At 38.6% G+C, this 24,578-nt stretch overlaps 1 protein-coding gene across 2 annotated transcripts in view; it reads right to left on the bottom strand.

Moving 5' to 3' along the window:
• tshz2 (teashirt zinc finger homeobox 2) overlaps nt 1-24,578 on the bottom strand; it is a 538,497-nt gene that overhangs the window by 361,150 nt on the left and 152,769 nt on the right. The gene's annotated exons all lie outside the window — the stretch shown is intronic.

Genomic DNA, 24,578 nt, shown 5'->3' with positions numbered 1-24,578 from the left:
GTGGGAAAGGGGTACAGGTGACTAGTTGTCAGAGACTGGTGGTCAGAATCAGACTCACCACAGGAAGGGTTCTGGGCCAGATATGTGGTGGAATGAATTTGGTCACATGATTGACGAGGTGTGGGGAGATTCCAAGGAACCAAAGGTAAAAATCGGGTCCCAGTTTGGAACAATGTAATGAAAAACACAATTGTTCAAATTTTAACACTGCTAGGACAATGTGGACTAATTTCCTTAGCAATGCTCAAGGAGCAATGTTGTGAGTTAAATGATGTCATTTAACATTTGTCCAACAACAGAACTGTGTCAAACAAGCAAAAGGAGATCTGGAAGTAGTCAATACAACTTTTCCCTCCATGTAAATTGCATTCTCAGACACCATGGTTCTTTTGAAAAATAAACATTAAATCAAAGGAGATGGAATTGTGAGAGAGCTTATTAGTGGGGAATAAGGAGACGGTGATTGAACAGATGGAGCTCAATTTGAAACCAGCATGAACTCAATGGGTCAAATTGTCTCCCTCTATGTAATAGGTTGGAATGCTAAAATTCATTCACAAACAGAAGATAAAAATTCATGAATCCGTAACAACAGTAAAACCTGGATCGGCATTGTAGGAAAAAAACCTTTATAAACACAACCTCTACATACAGAGCAATGCACAGAACTAGAAGCAGCTGAAATAAATATCAGGGATGCACAAAAAGCAATGAAAAATTTTGATGAGTAAGATAGTTGAACTGAGGACAGTAAGGATGAAGGTCCAACACTTCAAGGTCCAACATGTTGTGCATTCAGAGATACTCTTCTGAACACCACTGTTGTAAAATGTGGTTATTTAAGTTACTGTCACTGTCCTGCCATCTTGACCCAGTCTAGCCATTTTCCACTGACTTCTCTCATTAACAAGACATTTTCCCCCATACAGCTGTCATTCACTGGATGCTTTTTTTTGGTTTTATTGCACCATTTTATGCAACTCCAGACACTATTTAGTGTGAAAATTCCAGGAAATCAGCAGTTTTTGAGATACTTAAACCACCCCGTATAGCACTAACAATGATTCCACAGTCAAAGTGACTCAGAGTACATTCCCTCCCCATTCTGATGTTTGGTCTCAACAACAATGAACCTCTTGACCATGTCTGCATTTTTAAACAGTGAGATCCTGCCACATGATTGACTAATTAGATATTTACATTAATGAACAGGTGTACAGGTGTAACTAATAAAGTTACTAAGTGTATGTTACAATGAACCCAAAACAAAATTTGAAATTCCCTAAAAAGGACATCAAATACCCAACTGTGTTTAGTGATTAGCTTTTTGATAAAGTTTCTGTGTATTGGGCACAAAAAATATTTCTAAGCATATATGCTCAAAATTAGATAACATTGTCAGTTATGGATGTTCAGCTGAGATTAGCTGACCTACTCTAGCTTTTCAGGTTTTAGTTTGATGTTTTTCTATCTTTGCCAACTAGTGGAATGCTGGATAATATGCTGAATTGCACCATGCTGTATTTAGATGGAACTGCCTTTTACTTCCATCTTACTTTATAGCCACAGGCCAATGAGCAGTTGTGTCACCGTCCCAATCATAAATCCACCAACCAAACTCACAGGAAGAGTAATTCAGCTGTAAAGCAGAGTTTATTTCAGTAGATGAAAATCTAGAGTAAAATGTAATAACCTTTTCAAATTGTTTTGTAGCATTCTACAATTTTGATGATATACATTCTTTGTGAACATACTTTGACTGGCAATGTGTGTTCAGTACCAACAAGAACAGACGTCACTCCTGATGGCATGCTTTCCTGGTTAGAAATGGGTGATACACCGAATTATCTCCTTTGTTCGCTGTTCTCAACCCAGACAATATCTGTGCATTTTGAGGCGCTGTCTCTTGCTGAAGCTGGGTGAAGCAAATATTAATAGCCACTTATTTTTCAATGACTGAATCATAGTGCATGTAGCCATGGTCTGCTTCATTTTCAGAGGAGTGCAAATGGATTTGAATACAGGTTTCCCCCGCTATTCCAAGTTAGAGTGTTCCTGTGAAACCGTTTGTAAGCCGAAATGTCGTAAAGTGAAGAAGCATTTACCATTAATTTATATGGGAAAAATTTTTGAGTGTTCCCAGAACCAAAAAATAACCTACCAAATCATACCAAATAACACATAAAACCTAAAATAACACTAACATATAGTAAAAGCAGGAATAATATGATAAATATACAGCCTATATAAAGTAGAAATATTGTATGTACAGTGTAGTTTCATTTATCAAAATCGGGAAGACAGTGAGCTAAAATCGATTTGGAGAAAAAAAATAACAGCACATACACGCATGTGCATGTACACCCCTACACACATACATGCATGCGCACACAACTGCCCACACAAGGCTTCACGATCATGGTAGTCTTTCTCGGGGTAAACACCTGTATAAAGCGGGCGGTTTTTTTTCCCGTAAAAGCGAAAATCCTCTTTGGTTAGCAAAAACAGGTACTAATGTAGGTCTTTTCTAACAGCGAGCTGTTGTAAAGCAAACGTTTGAAAAATGGGGGCCACCTGTATAAGGTTTACTAAAGCAATATTCATGGATAAAACACTCTACCAATTATAAAAGAATAAATCACAAATTTGCCTCAATGTCACAGTTGTGCAACAGTAAGTGTATAAACTTGCTCACCAAACCTGAGTCACTGTACCTGTGCTTAAGGTTTCCTTCACCAAGCTGCCTAGTGTTCTTGTCAAAATCACTCCTACTCATATCATATCCTATTCACCTAAGCCTAGCTCATTGCTGATCTAAATGAAGTCACCGTCCATCAATATGTTACATCAGAGTTTTTCTCCATAAATTCTCAACATGAGCTTATCTGATTCTCTTTATGCCCTCTTAAGTGGTACTTTATCTTCTGCATCCTGTTTAATTCCAGTCCCATGTATTAAGATGTCAAAGCAACTGTTTAATACCAGTTGTCTTAAATGCTCAGGGAAGTCATACCTGTTGCAAGCTGTATACATGCAAGCTGCTCTCTTTGCCAGTCTCATAACATAACTTAAAATTGCCTTCCTACTGCTTAATTTATATAAATCATATCAGGACCTGATTGTAAAGAGCTACTTCATAACCAGCAAGGTCTGAAAGAACAAAAAATTATTACAAAGCATTTGCTTTCATTTTGAAGTCATAGCCACTTATTTTTCCATGTAAAGTAAGTGGCTATGATAAGCAAGGACTTTTACCTACTCAGGTGATCTTTCATAATCATATTAATGTCCTTTCTTATAGTTGGGGCACATATAGCTTCTTCAGCATTGATTCAAAATTTGATATTGGAGCAGCAACATCAAATGTGTGCAGGATTTTGCTGCATTTTCCCAAAAGCTTCCACGTCATCATTAAGTTCGTAGGTGATCACAAGTTGCATTCTGTCCTTCAAATCAGTTGTGCTGTTCATAAAGGAAATTTATTGTGCGGTGATTTTCTTTGCTGTACACTCTTATATTCAGGTGTACTAGCCAAATTGAAATAGGTGATTGTATTGGGGATAGACAGTTATAAAATAGTTACACTTAATATTTTTCATTTTTACCTATTGTTCATGGCAAAAAAAAACTGGATTTGATTGGTGCGAAGGCGGTTGATGGAGTGGAACACATTCTATTTTAGTAACAGCAACTTTCTGTAAGGGTCAGGTTTCAGACAGAGATTAAAGCTCCCTCTACTGTACCCCAGCTATGTTTCACAGTCTCAGAAGTACAGCCATTACTGCATAGTTAGACTGTTCTCTTTCCAAATCCAGATATTTTTATTTGTTAAAAAGGTGGAAAATTATGTTTCATTTTACTTTATGATCTGCTAAAAATATTAAGGTAACTAACATGCAGTTTTGTAAAATACATTCATTGGAACGCATTACAAAGTAGATATTGCTCACTATGACTGTTAATGCCTGTGCTTTAGGGGAGGGGATAACGTATGTAGATAATAACTCACAAAAAATGAGTGATCTTATTGCAGACCCTGAAGCCAGGAGCAATGTAACCCTTGAATCAATCCTGTCACACCTCCAAAAATTTTGGATGTTCTATCAGGGCCTTGACAGGCTGTATGCAGAGCACCCAATGTCCAGCTGAAAGACATACTTATTCTTCAAAAGGATTACCATCTATCAGTCACAGTTTACCTCCAATTTTTGGTAGTACATTATGCTATCTAGGTACGCACTCATCATCACTTTAGATTACTCTCGATTACGAATCGAAACTTAATGCTATAATGATTACTGTTTGTTAAGTGCTTTCCTATCAATAATTGATCATTTGGTTCACCTCATTGTCCAGAACTAGACTGACCAATGCCCCTTTCCTTAGTGGACCAAGAACATGCTGAAACTCTCAACATCCTTCAGAAATTCCTCTCATTCTTGGCTCCTTACATTAACATGTTATGTTATAAAATGCTGGAGGATCTCAGCAGGTCAGGCAGCATCCATGGAGGGAAATGTACAGTTGACATTTTGAGTTCCTTCATCTGTTCATTTCTCTCCTTTGATGCTGCCTGACCTGCTGAGTTCCTTCAGCATTTTTTGTGTGTTGCTCAGAATATCTAATATCTGCAGAATCTCTTGCATCTGTGGTATAATATCATTAGCTGGTACCTTGACACAAGTCTTGTGACAGACCAGCATAAACTTCTCAGGTGACAATCAATAATGAAGCGATGATTAATACTTGGCAATTTTCTCAAAGAAGAGCATGTCTGTCAGGTGTATGATGGGAGAAAGAGGAGTCAGAATATTTTCATTTTTAATTTTAAAAGTTTTGAAATAGCAGTATGCTTCAAACAGGCTTCAATTACACCATTGCTTAAGAAGAATGTGGTAACCTGCCTCAATGATTATCGTCCAATAGCACCTACATGCACAGTGATGAAGTGTTTTGAGAGGTTTGCGATGAATCATGTCAACTCCTGCCTGGGAACCAACGAGGATCTGCGCCAATTTGCCTATTCGAGCAACAGGACCCTAACAGATGCTATCTCATTGGCTCTTCACTCTACCCTGGATCATCTGGACATCTTTAGCAGCTACAGCTCAGCACTCAATAACATCATCCCCTTAAAACTAATCAATAAGCTTCAAGACCTTGGCCACAATACCTCTTAGTACAATGGGATCCTTGATTTCCTCACTTGCAGACACCAGTCAGTTTAGACTTCTCCTCCACAATCTCCATCAGCACAGCTGCACCATCTGCTTGACTCACTTTATATTTATGACTATGTGGCTCTCACAGCTCCAATGTCATATTCAAGTTTGCTGACAACACCACTGTTGTAGACTGATTCAAGGTTGGTGACGAATCAGCATATAGGAAGGAGAGTTAAAATTTGGCTGAGTTATACCATTTCAACAAACTCTTACTCAATGTTAGCTGATTATTGATTTCAGGTGGAGGAAACAAGAGGTCCATGAGCCTGTTCGCATCCGAAGATCAGACGTGGAGAAGGTCAGCAACTTTAAATTCCTCAGTGTTATTATTTTGGAGGACCTGTCCTGGGCCCAGCATAAAAATGCAGTTAAGACAAAAGCATGGTGGCTCCTCTACTTCCTAGGAGTTAGTGAAGATTTGGCATGACAACTAAAACTTTGGCAAACTTCAACAGATGTATAGTGGAGAGTATAATGACTGGCTGCATCATGGCCAGGTTTGGAAGCACCAACGCCCATGAGCAGAAAAGCCTCCAAAAAGTAGAGGATACAGCCCAGTCCGTCATGGGTAAAGACTTCCCCACCACTGAGCACATCTTCACGAATCATCGTTACAGGAAAGCTGCATCCATCGCCAGAGACTCCCACCACCCAAGATATGTTCTCTTCTTGCTGTTGCCATCAGGAAGAAGATAGAGGAGCCTCAGGTCTCACAACATCAGGTTTGGTAAGTTATTATCCCCAAACCAGCCCTTGAACCAAAAGGGATAAATTCACTCAACTTCACTTGCCCAATCATTGAAATGTTCCCACACCCTATGGCCTCACTTTCAAGGACTCATCATGTTTCAACAGATATTTTTCTTTGTATTTGCACAGTTTGTTGTCTTTTCCACATTGGTTGAATGGCCAAGTTGTTATGATCTTTCACTGATCCTATTATGGTTTTCTATTATGGATTAATTGAGTATGTCCACAAGAAAATCTATCTCAGTGTTGTATATGGTGAAATATATGTACTTTGATAATAAAATTTACTTTGAACATAGAGATCATGCTATTTTACTGATGGGTGGCTGTTTATATTATTAAATATTTACTTAATATAATAGAAAATCTGCAGCCCAATAATCTTATCACACAAGTATCATCAGGTCAACTGGAAATCTGTTGCATCATGGAGCTCTCCACTCTAGACGTGCAGAATAAGCAAACCATACCCTGACGCTGATACATACCTACCAATCAGTTACAGATACCATGACTACTAGTTTTTAAGGATTCCACAATTTGACCATACAATAATTTATTCATGTTACCCTCCAATGTGAAGATTTTTACACAAGGAGGCATTCATGCAACAAAGGCTCAAATATTTAAATTCACTTTCAATGAAGCCCATGTGCTGTTATTGTGCAGAAAGGAAGGTCTGGTGCCGAGACACTGAATGAATTTTCATTGCTTTTTGTGTGTAAATTATACACTTAAAGGCAATTACTGCTCATTTTGAAGTATTTGATTGCAGTTCCTGCTGACACCCACTGAAAATTATGACTGGGCACTTCCTGTTGTGACTTGCCCTGACATAGGGTTCATTTCTCTTTCCTATTGTGAGCATATGATGACATCATCAACATTCTTGGCCCATTTTAATTACTGAATGTCACAAACAATGGACCAAAAGTTGTGGCTTCTAACCTTCATAAAGAACTTGCAAATAAAATATAAAGTACATCATGCTGAAAGTAGTGAACTCTGGATGAACTTCCCTAACTTTTCAGATGTTATTTTATATGTGGAAAAGCATCTTCTGCAATTTTTTAATTTTCTGACAAGCAGACTTCTATAAAGATAGAGGGATATGTAAACTGTAACCTGCTTCCGAACGCTTCATCCCCCATTGCTACATGTGGTTCAAGTGGGCCCCTCCTAAGTCAGGCCACTGTGAAGAGACCCCCTTAAAGGAATAAACAAATTCTGGTCTGTCAGCAGACTAGTAATATGGCAGTAATCCACCAAGAAGGCAAGAAGGCAAACTAAGGCAACATTTTTTTAAAGAAAGCACATCTGAATTTTGTACTATTATCTGATCTTGGATTTGGTATCTGAACTCTACTCAGTTAAAGTCCAATTTCAGGGCACAAGATATTGAAATATCAAACAAAGAAAGTTGCTAATTTTTGGAATAATTTCTCATAGCTACTTAAAAAGCTTGCAGACATTTCTGCTAATGGGAATGGCAAATGTTATTGCAGTTGCTCATGGTAAATGGACTCACAACTTTCAACAATCTCAACTCTCAACCAGACCAGTTCTACAGTGCTGTCTCTAATGCAGTAAGAGATAGATAGATAGATAGATAGATACTTTATTCATCCCCATGGGGAAATTCAACTTTTTTTCCAATGTCCCATACACTTGCTGTAGCAAAACTAATTACATACAATACTTAACTCAGTAAAAAAATATGATATGCATCTAAATCACCGTCTCAAAAAGCATTAATAGCTTTAAAAAGTTCTTAAGTCCTGGAGGTAGAATTGTAAAGCCTAATGGCATTGGGGAGTATTGACCTCTTCATCCTGTCTGAGGAGCATTGCATCGATAGTAACCTGTCACTGAAACTGCTTCTCTGTCTCTGGATGGTGCTATGTAGAGGATGTTCAGAGTTATCCATAATTGACCGTAGCCTACTCAGCGCCCTTCGTTCAGCTACCGATGTTAAACTCTCCAGTCCTTTGCCCACGACAGAGCCCACCTTCCTTACCAGCTTATCAAGACGTGAGGCGTCCCTCTTCTTAATGCTTCCTCCCCAACACGCCACCACAAAGAAGAGGGCGCTCTCCACAACTGACCTATAGAACATCTTCAGCATCTCACTACAGACATTGAATGACGCCAGCCTTCTTAGGAAGTACAGTCGACTCTGTGCCTTCCTGCACAAGGCATCTGTGTTGGCAGTCCAGTCAAGCTTCTCGTCTAACTGTACTCCCAGATACTTGTAGGTCTTAACCTGCTCCACACGTTCTCCATTAATGATCACTGGCTTCATATGGGGCCTAGATCTCCTAAAGTCCACCACCATCTCCTTGGTCTTGGTGATATTGAGACGCAGGTAGTTTGAGTTGCACCATATCACAAAGTCCTGTATCAGTTTCCTATACTCCTCCTCCTGTCCATTCCTGACACACCCCACTATGGCCGTGTCATCAGCGAACTTCTGCACCTCATCAGGAGTATATCTGCTGGTACGTTGCAATTCTCATCAGTTCTAGTGACTCTGTCTACTCTCCACCTTTCCCACTACATGATACATGCCAATTAATTTCTCAAGGTGTAAAAATATTGTTTATATACTGTATTTCAGAGTTGTCCTAACAGATTTGAACTCTCACTTGGATAAGACACTAAGGTAAATAAATGCACCTGATCACATTTGCTAAGTGCATGATAATGGATATTTTTCAAGTTTATTCTTTTTTTTCTGGGGCATTTCAGAGGGCATTTGAAAGTTAGTCACATTGACAGGTGTGGAGTTATACATAGGCTAGACAAGGTAAGGATATTGGAGCTCTCACTTGAAGAACATTGGTGAATTAAATGGACAAATTTTTACAGTAAACTTTGTGGCCATCACTATTAATTATTGTATCTATTTAAATTCAATATTATTAACTGAATCTAATATTTGCAGCTCCCATGGTAAGATTTGAATTCGGATCTCTGAATTTTTAGTCATAGCCATTGGATTATTTATCAATAATTTAACTGCCGCCTGGCCAGTGTGCCCAAGAGAACTGAATTTTGAAGTAGAGTATACACCCACCACCATATCAAGTAGCACATGTAACCAAGGAACACTTTCTGCCCAATTTGTCTGAAATTGAACTCCTGGTGACACACTTAACATGTGCAAATAGTCCAAAAAACAGTGTTCTGCGGTTAGGTTGGCCCAGTAATCAATTCCAATATAATTGGCTCTTATCAGGAAACTGTCCTGTGTGATTTCTCTTGGTTTGCCTGACATTTGCCCCAGAGCCAGTCACACAATATCATCAATATAAACAGAAATGTTGGAGATTACGGAAGCATTAGACCACATGGATGCTGGCAAACATATCACTGCTTCCTCTTGACTTCCACAACAGTGTTTTTGCTGCTTGACTGCAGCTGCCAGTGGAGAGAGAGATTCCTACAAGTCTGACTATCTTTCCAGTGGTCACTGCAGTAATGGTTCAGCTCAATTCTGTGGAACATGAATCAGTGTGCAAAGCAGCACATCACTACTTTTAACATATCTTTTCCCAATTTCATAGATTCTATTAGGAGATTCAAATGGGTTTTAGCACCATATGGAACATATCTTTAGCAAACCGAAACTGGGCAAACTCCATTCCTAGGTAATTATTTTCTCAATCCCAGTTCATTGTGTTATGAAACCTGTAACTGGTTTCACTTACCAGCAAAGATAGATATGTCAGTTGAAGTCCAATGGTACTATTTTCAAAAGTTTTATTAATAAAGGGGCACAAAATTAAGGTTAATACAAACATTCAGATAACATGCGTCAATACTCAATCTAAAACGCAGGTACATTAATAATCACTCAGAAATAAGCTCTTTCGTTGTCTAGGGTATAAAATACTGAGTCCAATTGGAAATATAAAGAGTCACTCTGAAGTCTGCAGGCTTTTCTCTTTTGGTTTCACGTGTTGGAGAGAGAGAGAGATAAAACGGAAAAACTTGCCCAAAACATCCGTGGAATCAGGGGAGCGATCTTCCCCGTTGTTAGTTAAAAAGCGATCTTCCGTTGGTTCCAGCCACAAACCCCGCATTCGGAATTTAACGCACGTGGCTTACTTCAAAATGGCTTCCCGTTCCCACGGGAAGCGTTATCGTGCTTCTTGGTGTCTCCTTGGTGCGTCTGAGGGTCGTCCTCTTTCAGACCCTTCTTTATACTGCCTCACGGGATCTCAGGTGTCAATCAGGTTGCAGGTGATGCAATCTCTCTCTCAACCAGCCCACTTTGCCCGAGGGCTTTACAATGTCCCTGCGAGTTGGCACGTCTGCAGTTCCCAGGTGTCTCCTGAGAACAATGCCACAGTCCCCAGCTTTTGTCCCAGTGGAATGCGGTATCCAGCACGTCGCTGTCTTTCCATTTCCTGTGTCCATTCAGCCTGTCTCTCTCTCTCTTGCTCTCTCTCTCTCGGGTCATTGACCCCCCTTTCACTAGGGCTCTTGCAATTCTCACAAAGGAGGGGGCTGGTATCATAACAATTGTTATTGACCATAAAGGAATTCACGAAAAAGCATATTGCTATTTTTTCATTCTGTTGTAGCCTGCTAATCTTTCTAACATAGTTCTATTTGTTAACACTGCAGAGAGGAGAAATATGGCTCATTGCCAACTATAGGACAATTTTGTGCACCCCAATTGGAACTAAACAAGACAGGGGTACAGTTGTTGGTTATTATGGCCAGGAGATTGAGAGAAGAAGGGAGTGTTGTTACTACTAATTTTGGTTAGCAGCTGTATTAACACCTTCGTTTCATAAAGGACATAATCATAATTTTTCCATTGATTAGCATTAGATTTACACCATGTTCTTGGGAAGAAAGGCTTATCCTTGGTCTCATCCTATCGCAAGTTTCATATCTGTTCTGTACTAAATACGAAAAGAGCTTTGTTTTTTTAATAAATACTTCACCTTTAAGTACATTACTAACAGCATTAGTTGTGCAGTATGGAGATAAGAATTCTCTGTCTCCATCAAACACAAAATCTGTCTTTAAACATAGATAATGAATAATCAGCATTTAAATTGTTTTAAAAACATTGCAATAATTGCTTTGTCATTGATCACCTCAATACTGTATAACCATTTAAAATACAATGTCTACGTGGCAAGATATTATGAAGTACAATTACATTCAATTTACAGATTACACAATTTGCATATCTTTTAATAGCTCCTAGGATAGATGAGGTTACACTGCACCAATGTCTCTTACACTTCTAACATGAATGTACTTGAGTAAAACTCAATTAGTTAAGACAATATAAAAAGCAAGCTTTCTAAAATATCCTGAGTGACTGCATGATGTAATTTACATGCGCAGGACTCTTAAAATTTCAGATTCATGGGGCAATTAAAATTATGAAGATTCCATTTGTGAATGAAAAAGATTCAGAAAAAAATACCCTGTTGTTCGTGTGCTTATATGCTTGTGACTTGGTCAAAGCAGGAAAAGAATGCACAAAGTAATTCAAAATAGAACAAAAATATATCTGGTTAATTTAGTTACTATTTGTAGATGAAAACAAATACCAGCAGTCGCACAGTGATGCTTCAAGCACAGTATTTTGTCTCCACATTGTAAATGCACATAATCTTCTTTTAAATGCCATAGGATATAATGCTGCATTTCTTTTCCATTGCTGGGCAGCCAAGAATAGAAACAGAATACATATATTTTGTATCTATTTCATGTTAAGATGTTTGCACATTAAACAAAGATATGAAAATGGTTTTTGAATAATTGAACCCATTTTCTATTGTACTGTATTTAAGGTTAAATAACTGCTGCTTGAAACACAATGTCATTTTACTCCCAACCATGTATTTTCTGTCCTCTATATATGCTTGTGACTACATTAGTGCTGAAACAGTAAAATCAGTGAGTTAACCCTTTCACATCTACTGACTTTCCAGTTCTCAATTTTTAAAAATACAATGGATTCCGTTTAATTGAGCCATAGGTTAGCCACGGCTACCATTTATTTAAGACAAATCTTAAACAACAAAAACATATATTGAGAAAATAGCTGGGTTTCTTTTTTTTATTTGGGACACAATGCTGCTTAATTGGGGCAGGAGACCATTGCTGAATAGTTTCTAATGAGCATCAGCCACATGCACTTGCATGTCCATTAGACACTACACCGTGCTTAGGGTGATCAGTTTTTAAATAGCATTGGTTGCATGTGTTCAAAAAGCAGTGAATTTTGTCAATGATAGCTGGTGAGAAATAAGCAGGAAGACAATTTGTAACTGTATTGATCACCACAATTTAAAGCATTCGGGCTTGGAGTTCCCAGAAATCGCCAGGAGTGAAAGTGAAACAAGTTCACTATTTCAATAAGTTAGGAATTACAAAGAATTTGAAGGTAGCAACTATCATCTTGAATATTACAATGTAAATTAAGATTTGAAGGATGCAATCATTTAAATCGTTGTGCTAAGGCAGTCCATTATCTGCACCAGGTAACTGTGCTGATTTTCTTCACTTATAGTCAATCATAAGAACAGCAGAATTCCTCCATCGATAACTATTAGGAACTAATACACAATTTTATAGCATTGTAGAGGTATGGCAGAGTTCTAATTTGTTCTATATTTCATTTAAATACATAAATTGATAGATAAACAGTAGTTTGTCTTCATTATTCCTTTTAACTATTTTCATAAAACTTCAGGTACTCGGGGCAGACACTTAATTGGGCCAAAATGGACTGGTCCCGATGTGTCCCCATTAACTGTATGTTACCACTCACCTGAGACTGGTTATGTAGATATACAAACCCATTGATGCTAGTCAAATTATTTAAACTGGTCTATATATATATATAGCAGCATACAGCAAGCAACCAGCAAACAAAGCCTTATGTGCATTTGCAAATGTATTAAATTTCACAGACATGCTTCATTTTGTAGTATTGTATATAGATTGTTTTTAACACCTGAAGATTCAGTATAAAACCTTATCTGTTAATAAAACAAATTTTTGATATTGCTTTTATTGTTAAATAATGCATAAAATCATTTTATTTGTTTCACTGTTCACTTGATATATAATTGTTTCCTAAATCATTTGATAAGAGAGTCTAGTCTTTGCATTGGGACTTACCAATATTCCTTATTCCCCTAACAGGGGTTCATCTGCAGATGTTAACCACGATCAATGTAAAGTATCAAATGAGATTCTTAAAATGGATTTCTGTTAACCAAGATGGAATGGAATGTAGTATTTGTACTATCCAAGAAAGGGTCATCCTTTGCCAATATCCACAGTGATTCCTGGCACAGGAGAAGCAAGAAGAAAAGTCTACTGCACAAAGACTGCAATTTCAACCTCTTCAAACAAGTAAATGAAAACATTACTGCAACTTGCTTTACCACTATTAAGGTCAATATTTCTACTGTAAATCTGAAATTTCCTGAAGCAACATTATTTTAAACTAAATTATTCAAACAAAAGAGAGCTTTGATGTAAATTTGAAGTATGTCAAAATAAATTGGCTAGAAAAATCCATACCATCAGTAGAAATCTCTCTTGTTCAGTATTTTTGGATGTAAACAACAATTCTCGGACAAGACCATCTTAATGATCAAGCACTGCAAACCCAGCACCTCCAAAAGGATTTCAATTCCCATTCCCACAGCCTTTTACAGCTCATATGATAAATGACACATGTCATTCTGTCAAGTGCAAACAGCACAGATGGGAGTGTCTGTGATAAATGACTCCAGCAAACAGGAAATCAACTTTTTGGCAAAGAGAACTGATCTGGATTCTGTCAGGACTGGGTTTCAGAGTCTGAAGAATGATAACTACTGTTCTGTTTTCGATAGAATGCCAAGCAGGGGAAAACTCTCAAAATGTCCCAGACAGCAACAACTGTAAAACAGATTCAAGACTGAGGGGGTAGGTTTTTTTTCTGTCAGTCTAGCTGAAACAGCACAAACAAGACAAATAAGCTCAATGCGAGAATTTGGTGGGTTGGGGTGTAGATAGGAATTAAGTCCTCTTTTTAAACAGAGTTTTCTCAGGATAGATGCAGATAATTGGATTATTGTGATTCCCAAACCTATCACTCAAAGTTATCTGTTATAACTGGAAGGAGGATTTGACCTTAATAAGGAGAATCCAGAAACTATGCCAAACAATTCTTTTAGTATATGATTGCAGCACACTACTTTGGACAGTTAATCATATCTGATCTACTTTTGCTCACACTAACCTGCAAATTCCAAGAACTGGGTTCGACTCTGTTTTTTGGGTATGTTGTGAACCCAGTGATAACAATTGAAGTGATGAGATCAAAATCAAATGTGCATTCAGTTATGACTTCATTTTATATACACACACACACACACACACACACACACACACACACACACACACACACACACACACACACACACACACACACACACACACACACACACACACACACACACACACACACACACATATATATATATATTTTATCAGATATAAAAAGGCCAGCATCCATCATTAAGAACTTTCACCATCAAGAACATTCCCACTTCTTGTCACTACCATTGGGAAGGAGATATAGGAGACTGAAGACCCTCACTTAATAATGATTCAAGAACAGCATTTTCCTCTCTGCTATCAGGTTCCTGAGCAGTCCATGAACTCATTAAAGCTCTCTCATTATTAATTTTTTACACAGTTTATTTACTTATAATATATAGCAATTTTATGTTTTTGCACTGAGATACTGCCAGAAAATAAATGTCATGTCATGTAAGTCGGTGATAATAAACCTGGTTCTGATTTTAACAGTGCCAGTTCTCTAACTCAGTTTGGAAGCTGGGTTGAGGGCCAGTGAAGGAAGAGGTGGTACAATCAGAGGGATAGAGAGGAGTGCAGAAAATCATGATCAGGGATGGGATTCATCAGCTGATATAATTACTGGCAGATTCACAGAAAGATATAACACATAAACAGACCCATTGCCCCAGCAAGTCTGCACCTGCTATCAAGAGCTTTTTTACTATCAAGCACCCGTTTTTGTAATAACCCTAGCCTAACCCGAACATCAACATCCCTTCTGCTCCCGGATTTTATCACTCTTCTACACATTAGGGGCAACAACCTCATGCTCAACATCAGCAAAAGTAGAGTGCTAATTGTTGACTTCAGGAAGGGGAAGGAAGGCAAACACATGCTAGTCTATACTGGAAATCAGGGGTGGAGAGCGTCAGCAGATTTAGATTTCTGGGCATTAACATATCAGATTATCTGTCCCGGGCCCAGCATATTGATGCAATCAGAAGTGCATCAGCATCTTTTCTTTCTTTAGAAGTTAAGGATGTTCAGCATGACATCAGACAATCTAACAAACTTCAATAGGTATATTGTTGAACGTATCCTGACTAGTTGCATCATGGTTTGGCACAGCAATTTGAATGCGCAGGAATGTAAGTTGACTTTTAGACTAACAGACTGTAATCAGTAAGTACAGGCAGCAACAACTCCACCATAATTATTCTAAACACTGATGCTCCACCAGGTTGCATTCTCAGCACCTTATTCTATCCCTGTACACTGGTGACTGAGTTGTCAGATTCTGCTCTATCTCCATCTATGAGTTTACAGGTGATAGCATTGTAGTGGGCCACAACTTAACTAATGATGAGTCAGAGTACAGGAAGGAGATAGAGAGCAGAGTGACATGATGTCACCAAGTGAAAATGCTCCTGTCTACATCAAAAGTGCATAGGTTGACAGGATAGAGAGTTTCAAGTTCCTAGGAGTGAATATCACCAATTATCTGTCCTTGTCCAATCATGTTGATGTTACGGCCATGAAAGCTAACAACACATCAGGATTCAAAAGAAATTTAGCATGTGCCTGTCAACTCCTACCGATTTTTATCCATTTGCATTCTGGCAGGATGCATAACTGTTTAGGATGGCAACTATTCTGCACATGACCACAAGAAACTGCAGAGTTGTGGTCAAAGGCCAGCACATCACAGAAATAAGCCTCACCTCTATGGACTCTGTTTATACTTCTCACTGCCTTGTTCTCCCCTTTCCCATCAAGCACAAGATTCAAAAGCCTGAAAGCACGTACCTCCAGGCTCAAGGACAGCTTCTAGCCATCTGTTCCCTAGTACCGTAAGATAGACTCCTGGCCTCACTGTCTACATAATTATGATTTTGCACTTTATCAATTACCTGCACTGTACTTCTTCAGTAGCTTTACACTTTATCCTGTTATATCTAAATCACTGTAAATAAAGAATAAGGCATCAGTCAGAAGGTGCAGAAGTATGAAGCCCCATACCACCAGGTTCAGTGACAGCTACTTCCTTTCAACCATTTAACTCTTGAACCAACTGGCAAAGGTCTAATCACCACAACAGTTCAGTAACAATATACCCTCTGATCATTTTCCACTAAATTGGACTTTCTAAAATTCTAATTGTGTGTTTACCTTGCAAAAATTTCCAGATAATTTTTGTTTATAATTTCCTTAAGAATGCTGCTTATATGATGCTATCTGCTTATGATGCTGCTGTAAGAAAGTTTATCACTGCACCTGTGACCCACAGCACCCATACATGCGACCAGGAAAGGTGTTGCTTCTTGGTTTCTAAATTTATCTTTTCTGAATTTCTGATTCATCAACTGTCGAAGTAATGTGACCATTTCCTCCCAAATGCAGCACCCATGGCCAATTTGCATCATTAGATCTAAATATGAATATGAATTAATGATTGTCATTGAAAACACACAACTCTTTGGACCCATGAGGAAATCTGCAGATGCTGGAAATTCAAGCATCACCCACAAAATGCTGGTGGAACGCAGCAGGTCAGGCAGCATCTATAGGGAGAAGCGCTGTCAACGTTTCAGGTCTCGGCCCGAAACGTTGACAGCACTTCTCCTTATAGATGCTGCCTGACCTGCTGCATTCCACCAGCATTTTGCGTGTGTTACTCTTTGGACCCTCATGGATGGGCTCCCTTTTGTAAGGATCTGAATGCCTTGCCAGAGTCAGTGAGGCTACGATTCCTATACTGAGGCCCTGACCACCCATTAAAGGCAGGAGAATTAGATATGAATTAACACCCTTTATTCAAATATCAGAAACACAATAGGCGAGTTTCAAGACAGAAATTCTCAGTACATTCCATGAGTATCCTCAGATCAGAAAAGGAGCTTTACCGATGAAAGTTGTTTCTTTATTTATATAGTTTTTAAATCCACATTTATATTCTTCATATAACTAATCACTTTTAAATTAATAAGAGAAACATTATTGCAGTATCTATGCTCTACCAAAACTGAGCCATGTGTGAAAGACTGCTTAAATATAAAATATCTTGCAATTTATGGTGTTTCATCCATTCCAATGTAGCTTGTCACAACCTTGCTATCAATCTTATTTGCGATGCTGTTAAAACTGCAGTGCACTGTGTGCCATAAACACAATTTAGTATCATTATAATGAATAGAAAACCTGTCCGTTATGTACCTCTATTGACTGATCTTAGATTTGCGTTGGTTTGAATGTAAAAGTCTGTAGTCTTTATGACTCCAGTGCTCTTTGCCTACTCCCAGGAGAAACATGAGGCCTCATGGAAATCAACATGGTACAAAGTTCAATTTGTAGTGAGGTGTTGGCTGGGTATCACTGTCAGGGCCTGAATGTAATGAAGCATCAATGAATCCTACAGTTACTATCCTTTATCCTACAATATAAATAGGTTGATGCATTGTCTGATCAAATAGCAGATTAAAACAAGTCTCAGTTTTGCAATCAAAATAGTCATTCTCTCTGTTCTTAATTCTCAATTACCTATATGCTGCATGAAATACCATCCATGTTATGACTCAAAATTCTGTTTGTTATTTGCATAATATTCAAGATAGAGAGAACATTTGGTTCAGAAAGTTGTTCATGGTTTTTTTTATTATAGTTTCATGAGACTGCATTAACAAGACAGTGTTTATTACTGAACCTGAATTGCCCTTGAGAAGGCAACGGTAAGCTATGATCTTGAACTACTACTTTCCATACAGTCAGGTGCCCAGAGTTCTGTTAGATAGCAAGCCAGATAATTTGATCAAATAGCAAGAAAGAGCTGTGTATTTCTAAATCTGGATGCTCTATGATATGGGAGGGGGTAATCTTGCAAGGGCTGATCCTATTGTCCTTGGCTTTTAAGGATAATTATTTGTAGGTTTAAAATTTGCTGTGCAAGAAGCCCTTTGAAGGTCAGTGCAATTTTTCATTCGTCTTACCACTATCACATTGCATTCACAGAATGGACCAGCAAATTATGGAGGATAAGTTAATGAAAAAACACTTTAGATGGTAATGGGATGCAATCTTAATAGGAAACTACCATTTTTTTGTTACAAAAGTCAGAATGCTAGGATTACTTAGAATGCTAAGGTCCTGATCAAGGGTGTCAGCACAAAACATCAACTCTTTATTCCTCTCCATAGATGCTGTCTGACCTGCTGAGTTCCTCCAGTATTTTGAATGTGAGACTTTCTCTGGTTTCCCCCCACCTCCACAGCTGGCTCTCTTTCAAAGACAGATACTTAACAGAATAGAGAATACACGTGTTAATGATATGATATTGCCTTATCGGCAATCTTATTGGAATTCTTAAATATTACAGATATTTTTTACATTCATTGAGGGTTCCTGATCTTACAAGGTGGATTTAATTGCAACAAAGTTTGAAACTTCTGCAAAATGTAGAAAGGAGCACTTAAAACACAAAGGCAAAAAATGTAAAATGATATAAAGTTGTCTGCGAAATACAGTATGTATCACCTTTTAGCAAAGAATGTAGAAGCAGGGCAAAAATGATGGAAACCAAAGACAAAGTAAATTCTTTTAATCTGTTCATAAAATATGAATGACACCAATTGTGCCAACATTTATTGTCTATGCCTACTTGCCCTCAAATTGAGGAGGCAGTTAAAATCATGCCAGATAGCAAGAATGGCAGACTTCTTTTCCCAAAACACATTAGTGAACTAGCTGGATTCTATGATAATCTGGCAGTTTCATGTTACAGTTATCGTGATCAGTATTTATTTCAAATTCAATGTCTTCTATGTCATATGGTCTTAAATTTACTTACATGAATTTATATTCCCCAGTTTTAATGGTGATTTCAAAATTTAGTAACTTGATCAGTGACCTAGCCTCTGCAGCATTATACTTTTGATATGCAAAACTGTGCGTGTAAGCAATTGTTCAGAATGTGAGTACACTTTGTTTATGTCATGAAGTTGGCAAATTGAAGATACCACTGTATCAAGTAATATAAAAGGGACACTTGTATAACCTAGCACTCTTGAGATCACACCAATAGCGGGAGCTGAGTAAAGTCAACAGCATATAGCAGCACAGTGTCAAGATGGCAGCAATACTTAGAATGGGATTCTGATCAGTGCAGGCAGTGATCAGCGATGTTCTGTACCTTTGAGCAATACAAAAGCAAGGATAAATTGGACAGCCATGTCATTTTATGCAGCATGATTTAAGTAAAGGTCATGCTGACCAATATATCAGCTCTGTTTGATGTATCAGTAAGCAGCACATGAGTTCATCATTCAGTTCTGGTTAGGAATAAGCTATGGATAGAGCAGTTAAGGACATCAGTGAACAATATGCACAAAATGCTGGAGGAGCTGAGCAAGTCAGTCAGCATTTATGAAGAGGAAAAAACAGATGACATTTGATATTTCAGGCGGAGACACTTCGTCAGCCTGAAATGTCAAATATCGACTGCTAATTCCCCTCCATAGATGCTGCCTGACTTGCCCAGTTCCTCCAGCATTTCCTGCATGTTGCTCATGATTTACAGCATCTGCAGAATCTCTTGTGTTTAAGAAGAATAGTGACCCTATCACCCAATGGCAATACCATCAGTATAATGCAAGGGCCAAAGCTTTCTCTTGAGTTCCCTGCTGCCCTGGATCAAACACAGTAAGTTATCTAGTAGAAAGGGATCTCTAATTCTGCCACTGCTACTTTTGGATTCCACAATTCCCAATTTGTATACCAGAGCTTATCGAAAACTCTGCTTGACGTGTCTTAAAACTTCCATTGAGCTCCATTCATCCATCATCTCCGTACTCCTGATCAATCAATATGTCTATTCTAACATGCACATCTCCTGTTTAAACTTCTGCACGGCATTGCTCTTCTATTCTGTTACAGCCTCTCCCAGCCTTACTCATATCCAGGAATTTTGCTTTCTGTCTCATCTGGCTTTGCCTGCATATGCTAATAATTTCAGCCCCACCCATGAGCACTGCACCTTTAACCCCAAGCTAAAGCCCAAATCTTTATATCTTGCTATACTATTACAGCTTAAAACTTAACCAACCAACCAGGTGTTTGCTCAACAGTCCCAATATGACCCCTTTACCACTCAGTATAAATGTTTATTTGATTGCTTTCCTCTGCAGTGTCCTGCTATGTTACCATCTAGTCATTGGGCCTTGCTGATCTGGGCATGCTTTTGTCTCTTCAATCAGAGTATAACACAATCAGTTCAAGTCAAAACAAATTACCACAAAGGGGAAATCTAAATTGCACCCTACCGTCTTATTTTTGAAAAGAGTAAAAACATCAGAGGGATAAAGGAACATAAAAAGCATTGCACTAAAACAAGACCAGCCTGATGTAGAGGACTGAAAACTCAGAAAGACAGCCAACTAATTATTGACACCATGAATGAATGAAGAACCAAAGGAAAAATTAAATAGAAAAAAAAAGATGTGTTAAAAAGTAATTTGATACTAAAGTATTTGGTGGCAATGTAGCATAGCGGTTAGCGCAATTGCTTTTACAGTGCCAGTGATCACCATTCGGTGATTGATTCCCGCTGCTGTCTGTATGTTCTCCCTCTGACTGCGTGGGTTCCCTCTGGGTTCTCTGCTAACCTTCCACATTCCAAATGTGTATGGTCAGGGGTACGGTTAGTAAGCAGCACCGGAGGCACGGCGACACTCGCAGGCTGCTCCAGCGCAGTCCTCGGACTGTGTTGGTCGTCCATGCAGAATGGCTCATTTCATGTATGTTTCAATGTACATGTGACAAATAAAGCTAATCTTTAAGATCTTTCACCTTGAAAGAATAAAAAAAACATTGGAGGTTCAGACTAAGCAAACAGATATCACAACAACAAACAACATGGGAATTTCATCTGAGATAACAAAGCGCTCTGCAGATTAAAAATAAAGGGAGTTAATATAGCCACCACAATGGATAAATAGAAATCAATATCTTCACTGGTAACAGAGTTGGCAATGGCAATAATTGACAACTTTGCTTATAAAACAGAATAACAAAACAGATGCTTATCTGCAGGATTCATTAAAAATGTAGTTATGAGAAAAAATATGAATTACTGAAAATTCTGGCAAAATTAAAAGTGGGTAAGAATCCAGTTTCTATCCAGATAGAACTTACTCATGCAGTACATACTCCATGAAGTAAAGATGAGTGAAAGTTTACCAAACGTACTAGGTTACACAATACATAGGGGGCATAGTGGTGCATCTGATTGAGTCAATGCCTCACTGTGACAGGGACCTTGAGTCAATCTTGACTGCCTGTGTGGAGTCCACACATTTTGTCAGTCCTTCTAGCTTAGTAGGAAGAGCATGAGACTCTTAATCTCAGGATCCAGAGTTTGAGTCCGTTGTTGGGTAATTGATTTGTCTCACAGACAACTGTAGAAATATGTTTGCTGCTTAATTTTTCAAGGGCACTTCCTTTCTTGTGGTGTTATGGATACTGCAGAAGGTTGTTATTGGTTACAATGGCACGTTGATAGGGATAAGAGCTATGATGAGAAGTGGTTGATGGAGTTCAATCCAGAAAAGTGTGAAGTGGTACGCTTATAAGGTCAAACTTGAAGTCGGAGTACAAGGTCAATACCATCATCCTTTCAAAACTAATCAATAAGCTCTAAGACCTTGGCCTCAATACCTCCTTGTGCAATTGGTTTCTGGATTTCCTCATTTCTAGACCCCAGTCAATTCTGATTGGCAACAACATCTCCTCCACAATCTCCATCAGCAAAGATGCATCACAAGGCTTATGACTGTGAGGCTAAGCACATCTCCAATGTCACATTCAAGTTTGCTGACGACACACTGTCATGAGCCGAATCAAAGGTGGTGATGAATCTGCATATAGGAGGAGCCTGAAAATCTGGCTGAGTGGTGTCATAATAACAACCTCTCACTCAATGTCAGTAAAACCAAAGAAGTGATTATAGACTTCAGAGGGATGAGACCAGAAGTCTATGAGGCAGACCTCACTGAAGGATTATATGTAGACAGAGTCAGCAACTTTAAATTCCTTCTTATTACTATTTCAGAGGACCTGTCATGGGCCCAGCATGTAAGTACAATTACAAAGAAAACATGGCAGTGCCTCTACTTCATTAGAAGTTTGCAGAGATTTGACTTCTAAAACTCTGACAAACTTCTATAGATGTGTTGTGGACAGGATATTGACTGGCTGTATCACAACATGGTATGGAGAAACCAATGTCCTTGAATGAATCCTACAAAAAATAGTGGATTTGGCCCAGTCCATCACAGGTAAAACATTTCCAATTTTGAGTACATCTACATGAAACACTGTCGCAGGAAGCAGCATCCATCATCAGGGACCTACACCACCTAGGACATGCTCTCCTGTAGCTGCTGCCATCAGGAAGAAGGTACAAGAGTTTCTGGACTCATATCACCAAGTTTAGGAACAGTTACCACCCCTCAACTACCAGGGTCTTGAACCAAAGGAGATAACTTTATTCAACTTCAGTTACCCTATCATTGAAATGTTCCCACAAGTAATGGACTCATTTTCAAGAAGTCTTCATTTCATGGTCTTGATATTTATTGCTATTTATTTATATATGCATTTGGATAGCTTGTTGTCTTCTGCACTCTGGGCACACACCCTAATTGGGTGGTCTTTCATTGATTCTGTTTTAGCTACTATTCTATAGACTTGTTGAGTATGCCCACAAATGAATCTCAGGGTTGTATATCGTGACATATATGTACTTAGATAATAACATTTATCTTGAACTTTGAAGATCGATGGCAAGATTCTTAACAGAGGGATGTTCAAAGCAGTTGATAGGGTGGTTAAGAAGGTACAGAGGAGATGTCAGGGGTAAGTATTTTACGCAGAGAATGGTGAGTGCATGGAATGGGCTGCCGACAGTGGTGGTGGAGGCAAAAACAATAGGATCTTTTAAGAGACTTCTGGATGTCTACATGGAGCTTAGAAAAATAGAGGGCTATGGGTAAAGCCTAGGTAGTTCTAAGGTAGGGACATGTTCAGCACAGTTTTGTGGGCCGAAAAGCCTGTATTGTGCTGTAGGTTTTCTATGTTTCCATATGTCATGTTGACTTTTATTAGCCAAGGGATTGAGTTCAAGAGCTGCAAGGCATTTTGGAATGACGTGGAAGCTTTAAAGAGGATGCAGAGGAGATTTATAAGATGCTGCCTAGATTAGAGTGAATGTCCTGTGAGGAGAGGTTGAGAAAGCAATGGAGTTTTCTCTTTGAATCCAAGGAGGATGAGAGTGAATTTATAAAGGTGCATAAGGTGGTAAAAGGCATAGATAGAATGGACGGCCAGAGTGTTTTTTCCCAGAGCAGCTATGGCTAATATGAGAGGGCCTAATTTTAATGTAATTGGAGGAAAATACATGGGGGATGTCAGAGATAGATGTTTTACATTGAGAATGGTAAGTGCATGGAACATACAGTCAGGGGTGTTGGTGGAGGCAGATTCATTAGGAAGATTTAAGAGACTCTTAGATAAACACATGGATGAATGAAAAATGGGAGCGAAGCATTAGATTGATCTTGGAATGGGTCAAAAGGTCAGCACAGCATTGTGGCCGAATGAGTTGTACTGTGCCGTATTGTTCTAGGTACTATGTAAACAGGAGACTGAGTCACAGAAAAATCTTGAAACCAGATTTACTCCTTTATACAATAAGGTATTCAAAATGAAAATTGGGAACTAAAGGCCAGTCAATGTAGCCACGTGGCTCAGAGAGCTAATGGAATAATAACTCAATAACAAAGTCTGAAGGTAATAATAAATTGAATTGTAGGGTGGGGTGGGGTGGATCTGCAAGTTGAAAATGCCTATGGAGAGATTACAGCCCGCACTAACAAGAATGCAACATAAATACAGGAAGACATAAAAAATGTTGCAGACTGGCCAATGAATACTTACAGGCAAATCTGAGCGATACACTTTGCTGTCATACCCCATTTGGTTCATTTTTCTAAGCAGAGATCTATGGCTGTGTGGGGGGGGGGGGGGGGAAGGTCCATAAAAGCAGCAGCTCAGAACAGTGAAGCAATTAAAATGCAAGCAGTTCTCTATTTCCACTTTTGTTCAATTTAAAAGTAATTAATTTACATTAAATGTGGATATAGTATTGTTGTCAGGCTGCACTAAGATTATTCCATGCCATGGCTTCAATGCTTTACAAACCATCCAGAATCCTGTAGAAAG

The sequence above is a fragment of the Hemitrygon akajei genome, chromosome 11, assembly GCF_048418815.1.
Source record: "Hemitrygon akajei chromosome 11, sHemAka1.3, whole genome shotgun sequence".
NCBI lineage: Eukaryota > Metazoa > Chordata > Chondrichthyes > Myliobatiformes > Dasyatidae > Hemitrygon > Hemitrygon akajei.
The sequence above is the reverse complement of the archived record's forward strand: the minus strand, read 5'-3'. Positions and strand labels throughout refer to the sequence as shown.